Source organism: Macrobrachium nipponense, chromosome 32 (assembly GCF_015104395.2).
Source record: "Macrobrachium nipponense isolate FS-2020 chromosome 32, ASM1510439v2, whole genome shotgun sequence".
In the NCBI taxonomy this organism is placed as follows: domain Eukaryota; kingdom Metazoa; phylum Arthropoda; class Malacostraca; order Decapoda; family Palaemonidae; genus Macrobrachium; species Macrobrachium nipponense.
The window spans coordinates 35,631,718-35,651,116 of NC_061094.1; the positions used below are offsets into that span (position 1 = coordinate 35,631,718).

The window sequence follows — 19,399 nt, forward strand, 5'->3', positions numbered from 1 at the left end:
GGAATTCAAAAATGAAAGCTTATTAGTGTCTCGTCAAAAAAATAACTAGCATTTTCAATCAATAACTAAGAACAGATCATCTGAATCCCGATTATTATTTCTTCCGCTGTTCTGTCAGTCATCTGTCATGAGTTACATTATTCAAGAACAAAGCTCAAAACATCTCCATTTATGATCCCTTCACTAATTCCCTAGAGCGAGAATATCGACTTTCTTTCGTGGAAATATGACAAAATAATCAGAGAAAGACATTATTATTGCTGACACTATCCTGTAATCTCTTGCTACAAAACAATTACTTCTCACATATGGCCTTTTTTTATGACGGGGGACGGGGTATTGGTGGGGGGGATGGGGAAGGAGTGTTCATTGAACACGTTTTCATACATGAATGTAATTGTATGGAATTAGCTGTTGGGCTGTTTATTGTGATAATCATCTTTCCACATTCCAATACAACTTTAACAAGGGGAAAAACCCGTATATATATATCTATATATATATATATATATATATATATATATATATATATATATATATTATAATAAGTTATACACATTCTACTGACAAGAATTAATGGCGTAAATTAATGGCGCATTTATGGCAAAATCGTAACTACGTCACCTCGACCAATTTTATACTATTATATTAATCGTGGTTTTACTCTTGTGCTCTTGATTTAATATAATGATAAACGACACTTTCTGATTTTCCTTTTGATTTTTTTTAAACATCAACATTGACATAAAAATCCCGCATTAAGCGACATTTCACATTTCTTCGTCATTTCAAAAGTTGAAGTATCCGGTGTAGGCCTAAACTTAGGCCCTCAGAACCACTAATCCTCAGTTCATTACTCACTGAAACGTTGAAACGACTGAAAATTCTGTTTATTGACTCGCTTTACTGAATAGTTTTGTATTTCGTGAATAATCCACAACTTACAGTGAGCAGCAGAACAATTACTTTCATGTGTTAGCCACTGACCTTATTCGATTTGCATAACCCAACGCTAAAAAAAAAATGATTTTATTAAAAATACAACGAAATAAGGGTCATTACAAATATTTTTGCTGCAAGAATAGTTATATTCCATAATGAAATATTACTTTCGAAGGTTCATTGAGTAAATTTATTTATGAAATAAAGTGTATATTCGTATATCCAATCAAATATGCAAAGATGTCCCCGTTAGTATAGATATAACTCCACTCATTCATATATAGCTTACATAAAGATAAATGACAAAGGCACACACACACACACACACACACACACACACACACATATATATATATATATATATACTACATCACACGTTAAAAAACCTATGAATTTTAAAAGCCTACAAATCAACAACAAATCTGACGGCATCCGGAAAAAAAAATTAAAAGGTACAGCAAACGGAATTGGATGCTAATTTACCAACCACACTTAAGCACAACAGGAAACACTTGGGACAGCTGTGACGACGACTAACGCCAGGAATGTTTCTATTGTTCCTAAGGGATCACTAAAGGGCTTCGCGTGTTCGTTACTTACAGTTTTTCTCACCAGCTCGAACTGCTAACAAGTAGAGTACCCTTTAGTCTTAAATTTGCTTAAATGTTTTTTTCATCAAGATCTTCCAAACTGATTCGTCTCCCGGGTTAAAGATTCATTTCAAGGGTAATTACGTTCATGGTTACCGATGACTTATAAATTCAATAGAAAATATTCGTGTGGAAGGTAACTTATACATATGCTATAAATGGTCATCTTGCATCGCTGAGACCAGCATCACTTTACTCCCTTTCATTCGTTATCTTTTTAAAATATTGACATACTTCGTCGACCACAAACTGCATTTCCTACGCTCTGAGCAATTCCATTTTATTTTCTAAGATTTATTTGCTCATTTAATCTCGTCTTCCTTATTTAATTCCATCACAATTACTTTTTAGCAGTGTCCTTGATGACTTTATCCTCTTGCATATCTCTACACGATCTTTTCTTCCCTGTTAACCCATTATCCCATCATCAACTGCTTTTATCTTTTCCCTCTACAAGTCTGTCCCAACAAGCACATCCTGTTTGAATTAGTCATACCATTCTCGAATTTTGCTATCTTATAAACTTCTGGACTTCCTTATCTTTAATCGTATCCATCTTCTTTCTGTACTTCATCTTAATTTTTTCCTTATAACCTCACTTGTCTTCAGTATAAATATGGAGTTATTTCTTATCATTCTTCTCCACGTAGATCTTCCTTATTACTTTGTTATATAACAGCTAGGGAGTCATTAGTCAACGGATACAAAAATCATTAAATATCTCCTTACCATTCTCAGAACGAAACATCCTTAGAGGATAATGTTAGCATTAAAATAAATCAAAAGCGTCTTAAAAACATTTAAATACATATCCAAGTGCCTTCAAAACATTTAAATACATATCAGTCTCTTCCGATGTTGAACCATGCAAAACTGCGCTATGAAGTCGTTTGATTTACAACTACCGCTGACTCACAAAACCACAATGAATTCCTTGACAAGCTATATTTCTCTATTTGCATTTCATATACGTACGTTCGTACATACAGTGTTTTTGTGTATGAGAGAGAGAGAGAGAGAGAGAGAGAGAGAGAGAGAGAGAGAGAGAGAGATTGATTAACAAAATATATTCTAATAACTAAATTAAATAAAAAAGAAAGGATACACCAAAGTTTATGCATTTCAGAAAGTAAACATAATTTTTTATTTTCAAAAAACTTGAAGCGCAAACCATTCAAATAAGAACAATAAAATCTGGAAAGAAATAAAGACATAAATTTCATCAAATATGAACATTCAAATCCCAACTTCCTTCGACCTCCATGGTGGGGGTTTGAGGTCGGAGTTTACGAGGAGAGGTCAAATTTTGACCTTTTACTAAAACAAATTCCATTTTGCTTTCGACTTAATAATCATTGCCATCCACAAAGGACTTGGGAAAGAAATTGCGAGAATTATTAAAAGGGGCCTTTTTGCTCATAAACAGGTGACTAGCTGGAACGAGGTAATTCAGTGTGAACAGAGGTATCAAAGCCTTCATAACTCTATAATAAGTATATATTACTATGGGATTATGTAAATATATACTGGCATCTCTTACCTAACTAACATCCACGTACCTAATTCACTAATCGAAATAACAGAGTAATATAAGATTTTTATGAAACACATTCACCAATTAAATCAACGAAGGAATTTGGGAATTTTTATGGAACTATGTCCTTCCTTCTTGGTGCCACTCGGTGATCGAACGCTGTTCTTTCAGTTGTGAGATTACTTCAAAGAGAGAGAGAGAGAGAGAGAGAGAGAGAGAGAGAGAGAGAGAGAGAGAGAGAAACTACCTGAAAAATATACCTGGGTATCATGGATATTCCATACAAGGTCTATAGAATATGGTATTCTTTGGACCTTCATGCAATCCATATTAATTCCGCGACAAACTGCGCTGACTAAAAAGAACGCAAAAGCAAGTTATTTTTTTTTTTTACATTTTTTCTAGGTCGACTAGAATATGGAGTTAGGGACGGGGGAGGGGGGAAAGTTCGACCAGGAGGGAGGTGTGGGGGCTTAGCAGATATATATATAATCATTGCCATCAAGTTTGATCTAGCAATAAAATAAGAACAGCTAGTTAATTTATCATTAATCCTCAACTTGACCTCTCTCTCTCTCTCTCTCTCTCTCTCTCTCTCTCTCTCTCTCTCTCTCTCTCGGATTACGGTGCTTCAGGGCATACCATGATATTATGGCTCGTCATATTATTTGTATAAATTGATTTCACTAACATTACTCTCAGTGATATTTCCTATTGACTACCTATTATATTTTCTTATATAATTTTATGCCATGTAAAATAAATAATCAAACTTGATTTGGATTATTTTCAATTTAGTTACATAAAATAAAGAGAAAATATATTTCTCAATATTAGGACCTGCCACTGGTTTTTCAAGAACAGTCGTCTGATGAAACTCCCTTATAAATAATAAGCAAAAAGGCTAAAGCCTATTGTGAAATCTAATAAAATTTGCTTAGTGAGGAATGGCATATCAAATGAAAGAAACACTAGTACGTATAGAATGTCAACTTTACTCGTAAAGTACTCAAGGTGATTATAAGATAATTAAGTTTTTTTCCTCTATACATTTTTAGTGATTATGACCATTACAAATCAAATCGTACTTAAACATAATCTGGCCTAAACCAGACTAATGTATCGGAAGACCAGGATAAAAAAAATATTAAGTTACAATATATAAACATAACTGTATCCCAGGTGTTAATTCTTGAATCCACCGGAATGCGCTGACTCAACCAATGAAATCGTACTTCGTGTTTAAACTAACCAATGAGATGGCGAAAGGCAGCGACTAAGTTTTAGGATGAGAGTGAATTACCCTGGGTAGGAGCGTCTATGAAATGAAGACAAACAAAACCAAACTTTCTGGGAAATATGATTTAAAATTCAATAATTTATTTATTTACATACACAATTGTCAAGCCGCCTGCCATGACAACAGTCATCAACTATAAAATCAACTCCAAGTACTAAAAAATTAATCCACGAAATGCTCTGCTAGGTAACCCACTTACGCAACAGTATATCTAGGATGTATATGTTACAATACACACACATTCTTGAATAACTTATTCTCTATAAAAATTAAGTCAGGTAACGAACACTACAAGACAAACAAGGTATAAATAATCTCAGAATGTAGTCGGTTATTGTGAGGCATGGAAAGCGCCTGACGAATAAGACGCTTTCAAAAGAGAAAGAGTGACCACATCTACAACATCGCACGCAAACATACGTACATATCGCAAGACTGGGGTTCATTATCTGACTTGTTTTTACAAGATCAGTTTCACTATCGTTTAGAAGAAGCTGCTGATTTTAGGAATGTCTGTGACGTATGGAAGTACAGGCATAACAACTTGATTTCTTGCTTCTGTCAGTAATGCTAATGAAATTTGGCAAATTGTGAAAAATTAAGCGTTACAGACGGCTCACGATGAAAATAAAAAATTATAAAACACTGTAAAATAGCGAAGTGGGGCTGGGAGAAAGTGTAACAGGGAAGTTCTAAGGCAATTCCCCGACTTAACTATATGAACAGTAGAAATAATTACTGTACAGTATGGTCTCACTATCATCATTACTTAAAATATAAGTCAGATAGAGCTTTCTAATACTCATTAATTGAGAACAAAAACTATATCTAATTGGAGCAATCTGAAATAAGCAATGTCCAAGGGGGATTCTATTACGTACTCATAATCATTTACACAAGTGGCATGGACTGAAAAAATGATTTTACATTTGAAAATACACAATATTGCGACTCAAAATCGATAAAAAAAGGAAAAAAAAAACATGGAGACATCAGGGTAAAATGCAAAGCACTTTCAAATGCCATAACAAAATTCCAAACAAAGTATATTTTTCATAATTCATATAAACAGATTTTCTGAGGTAACAGCAATTAGAAAGAAGTTAAGATGCAATAAAATTACGGCTTAACGTAACATGGCGAAGCTTGAAATGGATGGGAAGGTGCTCAGAATTGGCAACTTCAAAAGTTATTGTGGCCGAATCGTTACATAAGGAAGAATTGCTGTGATCCTGTCAGAATTCGCCATTGGATCAATGAAGGGATTTTAGTATGTGGCCATTGTGATCTTCATTTACGGATGAAGAAAGTACCAGGGACATTTAATTGACAAGTCACCAATATGGCCGTTTCCTTTAGCCCTCAGTGAAGGAGTTGAGGCTTTTCACCCACGATAGCTGCAGTTTGGAAGACAAACTTATATTATACACATTAGGGATGCCACCATTAATAGAGTATCATATTGCTACCCAAAGCGCCGGGACGCTAATTCCCAAGATGTATGCAAGTATTGCACCTACCCCGGTTTTTCTGCTGTGCCCCTAGGTAACGTTAATTTGAGGTACATAAATTGTAATTTGGTAGTGGGGCACATAAGGAGATTATTTTCAAGAAAATTCTATAGTTAGTTTTTGAGATACGGTGTCCCGTTTTATTCAGGGAAAGGTGCAAGAACTCGGTTACATCTCTGGCTGCTCTGCGTACTTTCGTGAGGCAAGCCAAATAAAAGGGGCAGTAAAAAATGAAAAGCACACCTGGCAGAAGGAAAATGTTGAAAAATGAATAAGAAAATAACATTAAAAAATAAATAAACATATACATAAAAAAATTAGCACAGTGAAATTAGTTTTTCAAAAAGGAGAGGGACCTGGTGTACAATGCAGCATTACAAACAACTGTCTTTATCCTCGAGCACAAACATCAACAACACTGACAGGACAACTGAGTCACAATTTTGCAGTGTAGAATGAGAAACATGTGGTACTGAACACTGAACCATGACCCTTCAAAGTCTCTTGACAAAAACGAGCAGCATACAAGAACTTTTGAAGTAATGACCCCAGAAGCCAGATGCTAAGAGAAAGTCCCGAAAGAATATGTCCGAGCAAGTTATCTTCCTAAAGTGTCCTAAACCATAACTACCACTACTGAGAAAAAGGTCACTATTAGGTGGATGATTTTTTCTTCTTTTTTTCTTTTTATCAAGGATGTCAAGGGAACAAGCGTTCGACAATGGAAGAATAAAACATCTGTAATTATCACACATCCAGCAAAAAAGTATATCTTAGTTTAACCAGACCACTAAGCTGATTAACAGCTCTCCTAGGGCTGGCCCGAAGGATTAGATATTTTTAAGTGGCTAAGAAACAATTGGTTTCCAAGCAACGAGGCCTACAAGTTATTGTGGGATTCGAACTACATTATATCAAGAAATTAAGTTATAACCACCAGAAACAAATTCCTCTGATTCCAAGTTGGCAGAGCGGGGAATCGAACTCAGGACTACAGAATTGGTATGCGAGCACGTAAACCACACATTCAGTAACTTCCTGATACCAACAGATATATTTTATTTATACCGATGTGACGACAGTTAAAAGGCCTTATTCTTGTCAGTGGCTAAAGAGCCTCTTTATCAACTGTGGATTGGTGAATTTGTAAGGTCGACAACCTTGCATTGAATTCAAATTTCTGTTTTGCTCTTGATCAAGCCTTAATCAGCTTTATCTATATTGGTTTATGAACTGCAACCGCACTTCTGAACTTTCAGGTAAACTTGCTTCTTGAATACCTTCTAGTTGTAACCCTTGATGTCTTTGTCCTGTATTCCAGATTTCAGGTCTAATAACATTAGTTCTTCTTTAATTAACGATTCCTTTATCTCAGGAATCAGCTTAGTTGCTCTACATGACACATCCTCTAAAGATGATACATCCTTCTTGAGATACGGATTCCATAGCTGTTTGTATACATCCTTTGGGGCTCATCTCACTAGTGCAGTATACAATGGTTCAATAGTTCTTGCCCAATGTCACAACTGACATTATGATTGTTAGTTTTATTCATCTTGGCACCATAGAAGCTCATCATATACTCCTAAGCCGTCGTCAAGATCCCCACCATCAGAATTTCAACTCCTCCTGTATTTTTATGGAAGAGAAGTCAGTAAGCACCAATCCATCTACTTTTTTAAGTCTGTAAGATCTAACTGAAGTCTCTATCAGACTTGTTCTTTTACAACTTCGTGGTGTACCTCAGTGTCCATCACCAAACAAATAATACTACAGCCATTTCTGCTCACTATTGATGATTAATAAATATGAAAAACAAGAGCAGTCCAAAACCCGACCCCTGAGGAACTTCATTGGTCAACTATCCAGTTTGGATGCTGGTCATTAACTACAAGTTTGCATCTCAGTTTTTAATAACCAAAGAATCCAGTGTACATACGAAACATGGTGTAAAGCATTTGTAATTTGATATCGATTATAATGAAAGCAATTTTACCTTCCAGTCGACTTGTCAATTCCCTTAATTACTGTAAAACTGATCTTCCAGATAAGATTCTCGTGTGTTAAGTCATTTCCCTTTTAAAATAATGAATACAATTCTTGCTCTTTATGCTCGTAGGGCTACCATGTTCATAGCTGTCAAGCTCACATTTTGTTACCTTCTATGTAAAATGTTAGTTTATTGCAGTCTGTAGTTATATAATTTTGAAATAGTTTCAGCTGATATGGAAATCCTACCTTCACAATGCGGTGAACGACTCTGGATCCATTTACCTCAGGTAGCTAGGGTGTCCAATATCTTTGGAGGTCCCTTGAATCAATACCTAATGTGGTGAGAAGTGACTAAGGTTGTCGAGCATCATCAGGAAGAAGAAAGTTGACCTAAGATTATTTAGTTTAAAAGGAATTCTGGTAGCACTCTAATTTCACATTTAGCTGATAGGGTATGCACCTCTTATTCATTGCAGCCACCATAAATTACAGAATGTCAATAATTGAAAGACTAACAATCTAGAGTCGCCAGAGACATGGAAAGGCTTAATTTTAGGAGCTGGAATACTGGAATACTATTCTTTTCAACACCATAAAGAAAATACGAAACTCACCAATGACCAGAGCCAAAGTTAACGCAACGTTCTGAAACATAAAATCTTAAATGATGGATTTCACAAATTCGGTACTTTATCTAAAAAAAATATGCAGCTGTGGCAACAAATCTTAGGCTGTCAAAGTGGTATGATATAAGTGTTTGTAAGCTTTCTTGACTCATTTTGCTTTTAATTTATTTTTGCCAATGCCCGAAGAGGGTGCCGGAGGTCTCTGAAACTGTAGTAGATTTTTAATAAATAATTTAAGGACGGGCCATTCTTCAAGGCCATAACAATACGAGGAAGTGTGCTCTCCTACCTATAAAAATCTTGTTCATGACACAGAATTTGAACACGACGAAAATGAGATCTCGAATGCGTTTTAACACAGCAGGGACCTGGTCAAACTAGAAAAAGTCAGAAACTAGAACAAAGCCTATTTCGTCCCCTCAACCCCACTTCCCCTCCCCCCTTCCCCTCCCCCTCTCCACCTCTCTCTCTCTCTCTCTCACTCTCTGTGTGGAGACACTGAGAATGTTATTTTGCCTTTAAATAATGTTGGAATACGGCAAGAACGTGAGGTTGAGACATCTTACTCCTTAACCGGTTAGGTTTCCGAAAAATTAGAGATGCTTGACTTTGTGGGCTGGATGAATGAATCATTGACAACTAACTACCTGGTGTCGCCGGAGAGGCTCACACAGATAAGAATATCAAATAAGAATAGGAAACCAAAATAGTTCGTAAAGTAACCCGTCGTTGATATAAAAACTCAAGCAGTGACAATTTGCGTGCAAAATGCTTCAGAAGGCTCTCCCAGCTATAATATATTACCATACTGCATATTATTATGATTAAATATCGCTCACCATCGAACATAAACGAAAGAAAACAATAATTCAACGTTTTCCCTTACGAAGCCTTTGATAAACAGATGACATCCTGTTTGGTATAGCTTTATATATTCAAAATCTGCCGATCACTTTTGTACCAAATACATATGTAATTGAAATAATAATAATCCACGATTAATTTCTCCATTAATTTACAATTCTAATACGCTTTTCACTACGAAGCCTAAGATCCAAATGAAGAACTAAATGAAGTGTTACTCCCAGGCAAGATTCGAACACGCATCCGGAATATCAGAAAGAAGCAACTTATCACGAATAAAGGAATAAGTCTACGGTCGCTCATACATAAATATTTATGTCAAACTCGGGTACATTTACGAAAGTTGGAATAGACCCACCTTCACCATTGCATCCAAGTGTTTAATAGTTTATTGCTTTTTCAGGATTTTTTAAAATTGATTTCCAAAGACCAAAGGGAGGTAATGTCGCAACGATTTCATTAGCGGTTAAATAAAATAACTTCTACCTTAGGTACTGTCATTACCATTAATACAAACCTTAGTTTTTTCTAGTGCTAAAAATCTACAAGGCGTGAATTTACAGGGCCATTTGAGAAAAAGCATGTAATGTCAACATAGTTTTGCTAATTCAAGATTTCATCTTGCACACTCTTATCAATTAAATTTGTCTTTCCTTAAACAAAATAATATAGTGATTTATTGTAAATTAGTATTATAAAGCCAGAGAGAGAGAGAGAGAAAGTAAAATTTACATGAAAGTCAAATAACTGCGCGCCAATACCAGCGTATAGTATACACAGAGGCATACAGAAGTATCCTCTATTTCATACCACCGCCCGTTCTTTCCACGTGAATACTTTACCTACACAACTATATCTTTTCTCTTTCTCTCACAGTCAACAGCCGCACTTCACCTCTATAAAGGAGAGTAAGTTTAACTACCCAACCCTCAGCTTCCAAAGATAGAGTTCTCTTACCAATACTGCAAACTCTAGGCAACTATAACATTTCCTCTTTCTTTCGTTATAAACATCCAAACTTCATATCCATATAGGAGAGTAAGTTCAACTACCCCAACCTCGGCTTCCATAGACAGAACCTTATTAAAAAATTTTTGCTTCACTTATTTGACCCACTTATCATCGCGTCCTTTTTTACTCGCAAGTACTGATGTACACAAATCAACATTTTTCGTCCAATATTTATTACTCTAATTCCTAATTTCCACATGCCCCCATAACGTTATACTTTTTTATATTCACTGTAAAGTTCTCCCTTTACAAATAATACATATATAGTTCCACCACAAATAGACTGATAGATTGATAGCTACAACGATGTTCAGCTTTGTGACGAACGTCAAACTTCGCCCAAATTCCTAGTTATCGAAACCCAAGTTGGATTGAATTATTACACTCCCACACACGTACATATATGTACACGGTATATATAATAATATATATATATATATATATATATATATATATATAAAACTACATAATCATACTATCTACTTACATTTACCCAAAAAGAAAAAAAGGTTTGTGTTAATAATTCACCTATTTCTCTTTTTGGATAAAGGTTAAGTCGATAACATGATTATGTAGTTGGTATGTGATGATCATTTGTGTTCACTTTCGTGGTATATTTATACACATTGAAATTGTATATATATATATATATATAATATATATATAATTATATATATATATTATATTATATATATATATATATATACTATATATATGAATTCGTCAAAATTTTTAGTTACGGAAACACATGTTGGGTTGAATTATTAAAACACACTTTTTCTGTTTTTGGGTAAATGTAAGTAGATACCATGTAGTATATATATAGACACACACACACACACACACACACACTATATAATCATAGTATGGACTTATATTTACGCATATAATTTCAGTGTTTGTATATATAACATGAATATAAATACAAATTATTATCACATACCAAACTCAAACCAGAAATAATTTCATAATGCTACATCAAAGGTCTCCCCCTCGCCATTTATGTAAGAAATAGCCAATCCCATTCACCATGACCTTTTCAAAGACTGTTCTATTAATCCCACAGAATATTTTAAAAGACAGAGGGAGGTCAACGCCCATATCTTGGCAATGTGGGCGTAGGGATGGGCAACCACAAAGCTGTCCTTTCCTGCAATGAAATAGGGGCGTGGCCCCGTGGTGGAGGATTGGGCTCTGCTTCTGAATATTGCAAAGATGAAATGGACAGCAGCATATGGTAACCAAATATACCGGATAATAGAGAGAGAGAGAGAGGGGGGGGGGGACGCAAATCATTAAGAGAAGGTTAAACACAGCTACTGTGAATGAAATGTCAGCTTAAACCTAAAAGACTAATTCGTCTCTCTCTCTCTCTCTCTCTCTTTATCTATCTATCAATCTATCTCTCTCTCTCTCTCTCTCTCTCTCTCTCTCTCTCTCTCTCTCTCTCTCTCTCTCTCTCTATCGTGATACTGAGGGTTATTTTGCCTTTACCTCCTAAATCTGAGATATGATTAAGAGGCACGCTGAACGCTGAAAAAATCCGAAAACTCTTGCATAAGGCCTCTAGAATTTATATACATTTAAACATTACCAGATTTTTATTTTTTACTCTAAGTCAGCAGGTAAACTCAACGTTGCAAAGATTTTGCTTCTGCTACAAAATTTTTATTTTATTTCATTATGCAATTAATTATATCTTTGTTTAACCAGACCACTGAGCTGATTAACAGCTTCCTAGGGCTGGCCCGAAGGATTAGATATTTTTGCATTGCTAGGAACCAACTGGTTACCTAGCAACGGAACCTACAGCTTATTGTGGGATCCGAACCACATTATATCGAGAAATTAATTTCTAATCTCCAGAAACAAATTCCTCTGATTCCCACGTTGGCAGAGCGGGGAATCGAACTCATTATGCAATAATAATAATAATAATAATAATAATAATAATAATAATAATAATAATAATAATAATAATAACTTGCCCTTTATTAGACAATTCATATTTATCTGTAAAGATGCAGTTTGGAAACATAATTCTATCATATCCGTTTTCATGGTTTCTTTTTCTTTTCAAGCGTGTTTTGCTTGACTGATAGGAATATTTGTGTCACTTACTTGTGATACCTGTGTTATCCAAGGTGCCATATCGAGCTGTGCCATATGTTGGGTCATGACCATTTTTCCAACGTTTTCATGGACTGTACTATACGTAGGCTCTTTATTATGCTTTCGCGCAACTAAAGTTGTGCTCCTGTGATTTTGTGTACATATTTTATATTTTAGTTTTACTTGTTATTCTTACATAGTATTAGTATTTTATCGGTTACTTGTGTGATTATTTACAACTATATTTAACAATATATGTATATTTGTATTGTGTTTTCATCTTTTCTTACAATGTGGGAATTCTATTCGCAGGTACTTTCCAAGTAATTGCGGGTTTTATTGTTTTGCCACCTTAGTCGGGAGGGCACTTTGGAAACTTAGCATCATCACAGTTTCTCGAACGCTTTCTTCCGCCCAAAATGTGAACCGATGTCTCAACGCACAATCAAATTAAAGGGAGGGTAGGGATGAGTATGAAGGGGAGTGTAAAGAATAAAATAATCTGAAAGTTTCCCGAATATTCTCAAATCTTACGCCAGCACACTATTTTCAGCAATTATACAGTCATCATTATTTCTGCAATAAAATTATGGCTATGTTTCACCAGCTGTCAACATATAAACCAATAAGTAGGAAGTCCGCCGGTATACATCTATATTACCTATTTAATTTGAAGATTAAATAAAGTCTTAATGTGCCGTAATCATATGCCGCCTAAAGTTCCTAATATCAGATGTATACTTCAGCAGCAAAGCTTTTACCGGTTAATATGATTAACTTGTTTCTTAAACTGAAAGAGGATCATTTATTCGGCACACGAATTTGCGAAGTTCAACATCACCTTCAAAATCAGTTCACTATGATACTAACTTGTCTTTAAAGTTATTTGATCCCTTTAAATGTCTTTAAGTTATTTTATCCCTTCTCTTTTAAGAGATTATGGAAGTCCCTGTTTGAGTTGGAATACCTTCCTCGTAAGTAAACAATATTTCATCTGGCTCAGATGGAAGTTCACAGCCTTCTACTTCATGTATCAAGTGCGCCCTATCAAGCACCAAGGCACTTAGATATAGATTGATTTGTCAATCAATCTGGGCATGTATATAGCTTAATAAATTCAATGAATAATTCTATGACAGCGTCAGTCACAGTTCCAGCAATAATGAAGAGCTTTAATCTTCCATATATTACAGTATAGGTCTTACACCATTATTATACTGATAACCTTAACAAATTCTCATGATTGCAAAATGAAATTCATTTTAATAATCACTGCACATTCAATTGCTCAGTGATATCTCAATAGTATTCTGTTCCAAGAAATCTGTTGACATTAAATATTTAAGTTTCATCAGCTTCGATCATCTTAAGACAGTATTTAATTGTAGCATCAGAAATATTTGTTGATGGGAAGCGAAATGACCTAATGGTGAAAATTGCAAATCAAAGTAAAATAAAAGGCAGTTTCACAAAAATACCATGAACTCTGGCAGAAAAATGATAGAGAGAGAGAGAGAGAGTATTTTGTTTTTAGATTAATTATCATGTCTCTGTATAATCGCTTGCAACATTTCTTCCATTACTTGCAACCTTCATAAATAAGCATAACTTGAAACTTATAACCCATTTGTTTTGCGGATTTAAAAACATGATGCCAACAGATGACTATTACTTTTTGAATTAATCTGTCAACACATACAACATTCTGAGATGAAAAGGTATCTGTAACCCATTAAATCTTAGGAGTCATTTAAAAGTGTACTGAAAAATTGTGTACATCATTTCCATCAATGTGTGAGAGGGGGCTGCATACGCCCTTGGTGTCTTTCCAGTTATTTTGAGAACTTACTCAGCTTTGCATTACAACTTCGTGCCCACAAGAAATTACCAATTTATTTCAGTTTCGAGAAGCTGTACTCTTAGCAGTTTCCTCCACGCACAATATCAGTGGTAAATGCAAAATTTACTAGCTTTCTTCGCTGGAAAATTTAGCCAAATTTGTATTACCCTGAAATTTCATTATTATCATTAAATAAAAAAAAACAGTCTCAGCCCCTTTTTTTATTTCAACTTTCCTCACGATATAAATCAAGGAAGTTTTTTTATGAGTTACCAGTCTGTTTGCTCAGGAATTGAGCTCCGGCATTTCAATATTTAAAAAAATCATTTACTAAATATATAGCTGAAGCTGAAGAGTGTCGATAAGGAACCATAAATAGCATCAGCCATCGTAAAAGACTTCGTGAGCTCATCCAGCTTTTAACAAATGACGATCGAATGTCAAGAAATGCTATGATTCTTCAGTCCACCCTTCCCTTTTATAAGTTAAATCTGTGAAACAGTTTATCGACTGACATTTCTATTCATGATGGGAATCAAACTATAGCATTTTGTTTCCATCGCATCTTTCTGTTCAAAAGTTTCTTAAAGCCGCTGCCTTCTCGCCTATATAATTCTCTGGCCAGAAATCAAATATATTCTGAAAATTAATTTTGAAATAATTCAGTTTTCTGATCAACACTTAATTACAATGTTTTTGGTCTTTTCATTCTACATTTCAGTTCATGGATAGACATAAATAGAAGTGATTACTAACTTGCAATTTGTTCGTGTATTAACTGCATCTTAATTTGTCAATCAAGATATTTTCCTCTCAGGCAATAAATCATATTTACTTTTAATATATTTGGCTTTGCCAGACACTCAACATCTATTTACCTTGCTATCTCGAATTAGAGAAGAATTCATTCATCTTTCAGGCAGACTCAGATTTTCAGATTACTTAATCGATTTACCATCTGTGATTTTTAAAATTAAAGTCTCGGAATATGTTCTTAAGCAAAACCACTCGCTAAAATCGTCAAAGGCCGAATTTCTATATGTGTGTTAATTATTCCTAATGTTGTCTTTGTATATTAAAATTAAAAGTTTGCATATACGAATTCTTCTAGAACGTAACTTTTACAACTTACCTAATGATGTCTTTCACCTTCAGTTAACGTCTAAACATCGGTGAAAGGATTCTGCAGCAAAGTTAGATAAATTCAGAAGCCAAAAAAAATTTACCTATGTATGGGAGGATATCGCTTTACTAAGCGATTAGAGAAAATTCCATTCGTCTTCTTGCAACGAAAGGTCCTCGCAAACTAAAACTATATAACCCATAAACATTTGGGCAGTAAGGACCAATAACTTCAATGACATCCTGAACTACAGCGGTCCTTGAACAAGAAGGCATTTCAATAATATCTCTTTATGTTTCCATGCAATTAACATCGCTGTTGATGAAGGTTAAGCCCTCTTTATTAATATCTCCGCTACTACAATTAATGAAACAACTCAGTACTCACTGTCGTTATTTGTGACTACTGGTCCCCTGTGAGTGTCATAACCTCTGTATCAGTGACCTTCTTCACTCAAGAATCTGCGATTCTTTAGATACGGGGACACTCCATAGGTAAGGACATGTAAGTCCTTACATATGGAACTTTAAAACTAATTATTCATTGACTGACAAATTATGTTTTCACTGCTATTTGTCGTTTTCCTTGCGTACTAGTTATTACGCTTTTTCTCACACATTCCTTAATTTTTTTTTATCTAAAAGAACTCCAGTCTTCGGAAATTTGATAGACAAAGTTCGTAGCCTACTTGCGTGTTCCCTGTACCGCAGTCTCTTTACGAATACCAACGATAATACCAAAAACTACAATTTATATGACCGAGAGATCATGGAACATGTTTAAGAAGTTGTCGAATGATTCGGTATGTTATCGATTATTATTATGATATTAAACAAATGCATAAACTAGTTCATCTAAGAATTTAGGCTTGATTACATTAAAGGTGTAATGGAATAAACCTGAACATTCCCTGGAATATTGCGGAGAATCAGGAAATGGCGAAAGGTTAGTTAACTCGTCATTACTCTCGTATATGCTCTGAGAATAATAAAGTATAAATACACTCTGTGGTATCATAATTAATTCGACAAGTGTTACAAAATACGAATTATTACATTTAAAAGGACCGAGGGTAAATAAGGGGCAGAGAAGTCCCGTGTATCTGATGTGGTTCGATTCGGATATTCGAATAATAATTAATCTGTAAATTAATTTTTAATTTACAGATTGAAAAAAAACCTGTTCTTCATGGCAATGTTACATGTTACACGCCATTATCTAAAAAAAAAAAAAAACTGAAAGCAAAAAAAAAAAAGGAAAGAGAGAGATCCGAGAGAGAGAGAGAGACGAGAGAGAGAGAGAGAGAGAGAGAGAGAGAGAGAGAGAGAGAGGAAGTTTTTTTTCTCTTGGGTGGGGGCGGGGGGCGGAAAAAAAAAAAAAGTTTAACGGGGTGTCTTTCATTAGTCTGTAAGTACAAAAAAGACACCATCTCCTGGAATATAGTATTTTTTTTACTTTTTTTCTTTTTTTATAACAGGAAATTTATATTCATATACAAAGCTCACGTTAATACGCCTTTATGTAGTGTCCATATTTATGTGGTCACATTTATAAGTATAATTCAAACCAGATTATGAGAACTAGAGAACTAGAGGAAGAGAGAAAGAAACCGCTGGTATCTGGCTAAGATAAAATATAAATAAATGTTAATGTAGCCAATTTTAATCATTTATCAGTAGTCCAATAAAACACCTGAAATGATTCGATGCGTGTCTGGAGAATCTCTCTCTCTCTCTCTCTCTTTCTCTCTCTCTCTCTCTCTCTCTCTCTCTCTCTAGCCATGATATGATATGCGATGAAAAAAAAACAGTATGAACAAACACAATAACAGGCTGTGTTCGGACAAAAAAAAAAAAAAAAAAAAAAAACAAAAAAAAAAAAAAAAAAATTTCCCCTCGTCCTAACGAGGTCCTTATCAATCAAACGGGAGATACAGACACGCACCGAACTGCACCATGCGGCAACTGGACCGCGAGATGGCTGTAATAACATCAACGATAACAACAAAGAAAAAAAAATAATTGCTGTAATTCTTGCAACTGCATACTTTCCCTGCATTAAGAGGAATAATCCGGAATAACAGCTGATAACCTGCATTTCACGGCAATCCAGCATTGCAGTGTAGTTTGATAAACTATTGTGTATTTCACATACACAGGTTGAACAGGTGTTGACTAACAGCGGATATATAGAATCTACTGCATTACTATAATAGTTGCCTAAATTATCATAACTGCATATAATCATAAAGGTCATATCTTAATAAAATCCTCCGAACTCATTAAATTATTTTAATAAGAAAAAATAAATAGACAAAGAGTATTAAATAACATAATTAAAACACATAAAAGCAATCAAAATCAACAAAATTCTCCTTAAGTAATATATACACAAGTTCACTACCTTATTCAAAAAACAATAAAATGGTAACATTAAGAAAAATCATTGGGAAAAGAACAACAACAATAAAAGACATAATTATATACAACGAAAGGAATATGTATATATCTTAAGACATCGCCATAAATAAAATAAAAAGGAATGACAATTTACAAAAGAAAATATGTATGAACGGGAGAAGGGAGTCCCAAGAAATACATAATGAGCGAATGACGTGAATGTTCTCCATACGAGTCTAACATACCACACATGCTCCCCTCTCCCCCTCCCCCTCCCCCATGTGCTTAACCTACCCACCAGCCTCACCACTGGGGGGTAGGGGGGGCGGGCAACCCCTCTTAACACTCCTTGCTGAAACAATATCACACGACTGAAACATACCAATTAATCCAAAACTATACGTTTTCCAACCTCACGGAATGCTGCTGACTGCATTTGGGTTGACCCAGTAACAAAATCAGGAAATCATCACCATTATTGAAAACAATAGTTCGAATTCGTTAGATCGTTGTACTATATTCAATATATTCATATTATATATATATATATATATATATATATATATATATATATATATATATATATATATATATATATATATATTAGAAGGGGAGGTGAAGAGGGTGGTTTAATTTTTCTTAGGGATAGCAACTAATGATATGCAAAGCAATAAAAATAACGAATATCATAAATCTACTACACATATACATACAAATTATCGAGAGGAAGGACGCCCACTGATAAGCAAGCTTGAAAGCAAATGATACTTTATTACACAGAAATTCTAAGCCTCCAAAAGTGAATGTGGTAAGCGAGGAGGGTTTTGTGAAGTAACACTAATTCTGATTCATTTTTTTGTGAAAGGGTCTAGTGGTATACAAGTACAAGACCCAAACAGCATTGTTCACAGATTCATCTTGCTCATTCCTAAAAAAAAAGAAAAAGAAAGATAAAAAAAAACTTGAGAGAGCAAGGTTTTGCAAATGAGAAAACAAATTACGCTGATCTGAACCACAATTTCAAACTTACCGTGATAAAAGATAAGGCGATAAGACGACGCTTCGCAGGTGTTGAATTCTAACTGGTTAACGAGTTTCCTTAAGATTTACCTTTACCGCTTTCTGCTTCTTCCCCCTCAGAAGCCTGAAAGGAAGCCGAAGGTAATTCTCGTTTCCTTTTGTGAAATGCCGAAATCGAGCCTTGCAGCTATATACCTGCTGAAGAGCGAGAGTAAGTTCTTTATACAAATGTCTTCTGTCTTTCTTCTAAAACAAGGCTATTGTAACGACGTGATAGTTCTTAAATGTTCCACAGTTCGTCATACTGTTTTGAAATCACGTTTGTATTTATCAATTTATTTTAATGCAAACGAACTTTTTTCTAACGACTCCCGAACCGTTTTAGTTTTCCTTCCGATATTTCGCTTTGGTGTCTTTTGATCTACTAAAAGTAGAATTTGTTCTTCATAAATGTCTTTTCAAAATTCATCTGTAT

General features: G+C 34.7%; 1 protein-coding gene across 5 annotated transcripts in view; it reads right to left on the reverse strand.

Moving 5' to 3' along the window:
- LOC135207343 (protein nubbin-like) overlaps window positions 1-19,399 on the reverse strand; it is a 667,378-nt gene that overhangs the window by 565,825 nt on the left and 82,154 nt on the right. For 4 of the 5 annotated variants that reach the window (XM_064239065.1, XM_064239062.1, XM_064239066.1 and 1 more), the window contains exon 1: window positions 18,935-19,399. This exon is cut by the window's right edge. The exons of the other annotated variant lie outside the window; for it this stretch is intronic. The gene's annotated coding sequence lies outside the window, so the exon portion shown is untranslated. The remainder of the gene's footprint in view (window positions 1-18,934) is intronic. 5 annotated transcript variants of the gene reach the window in all.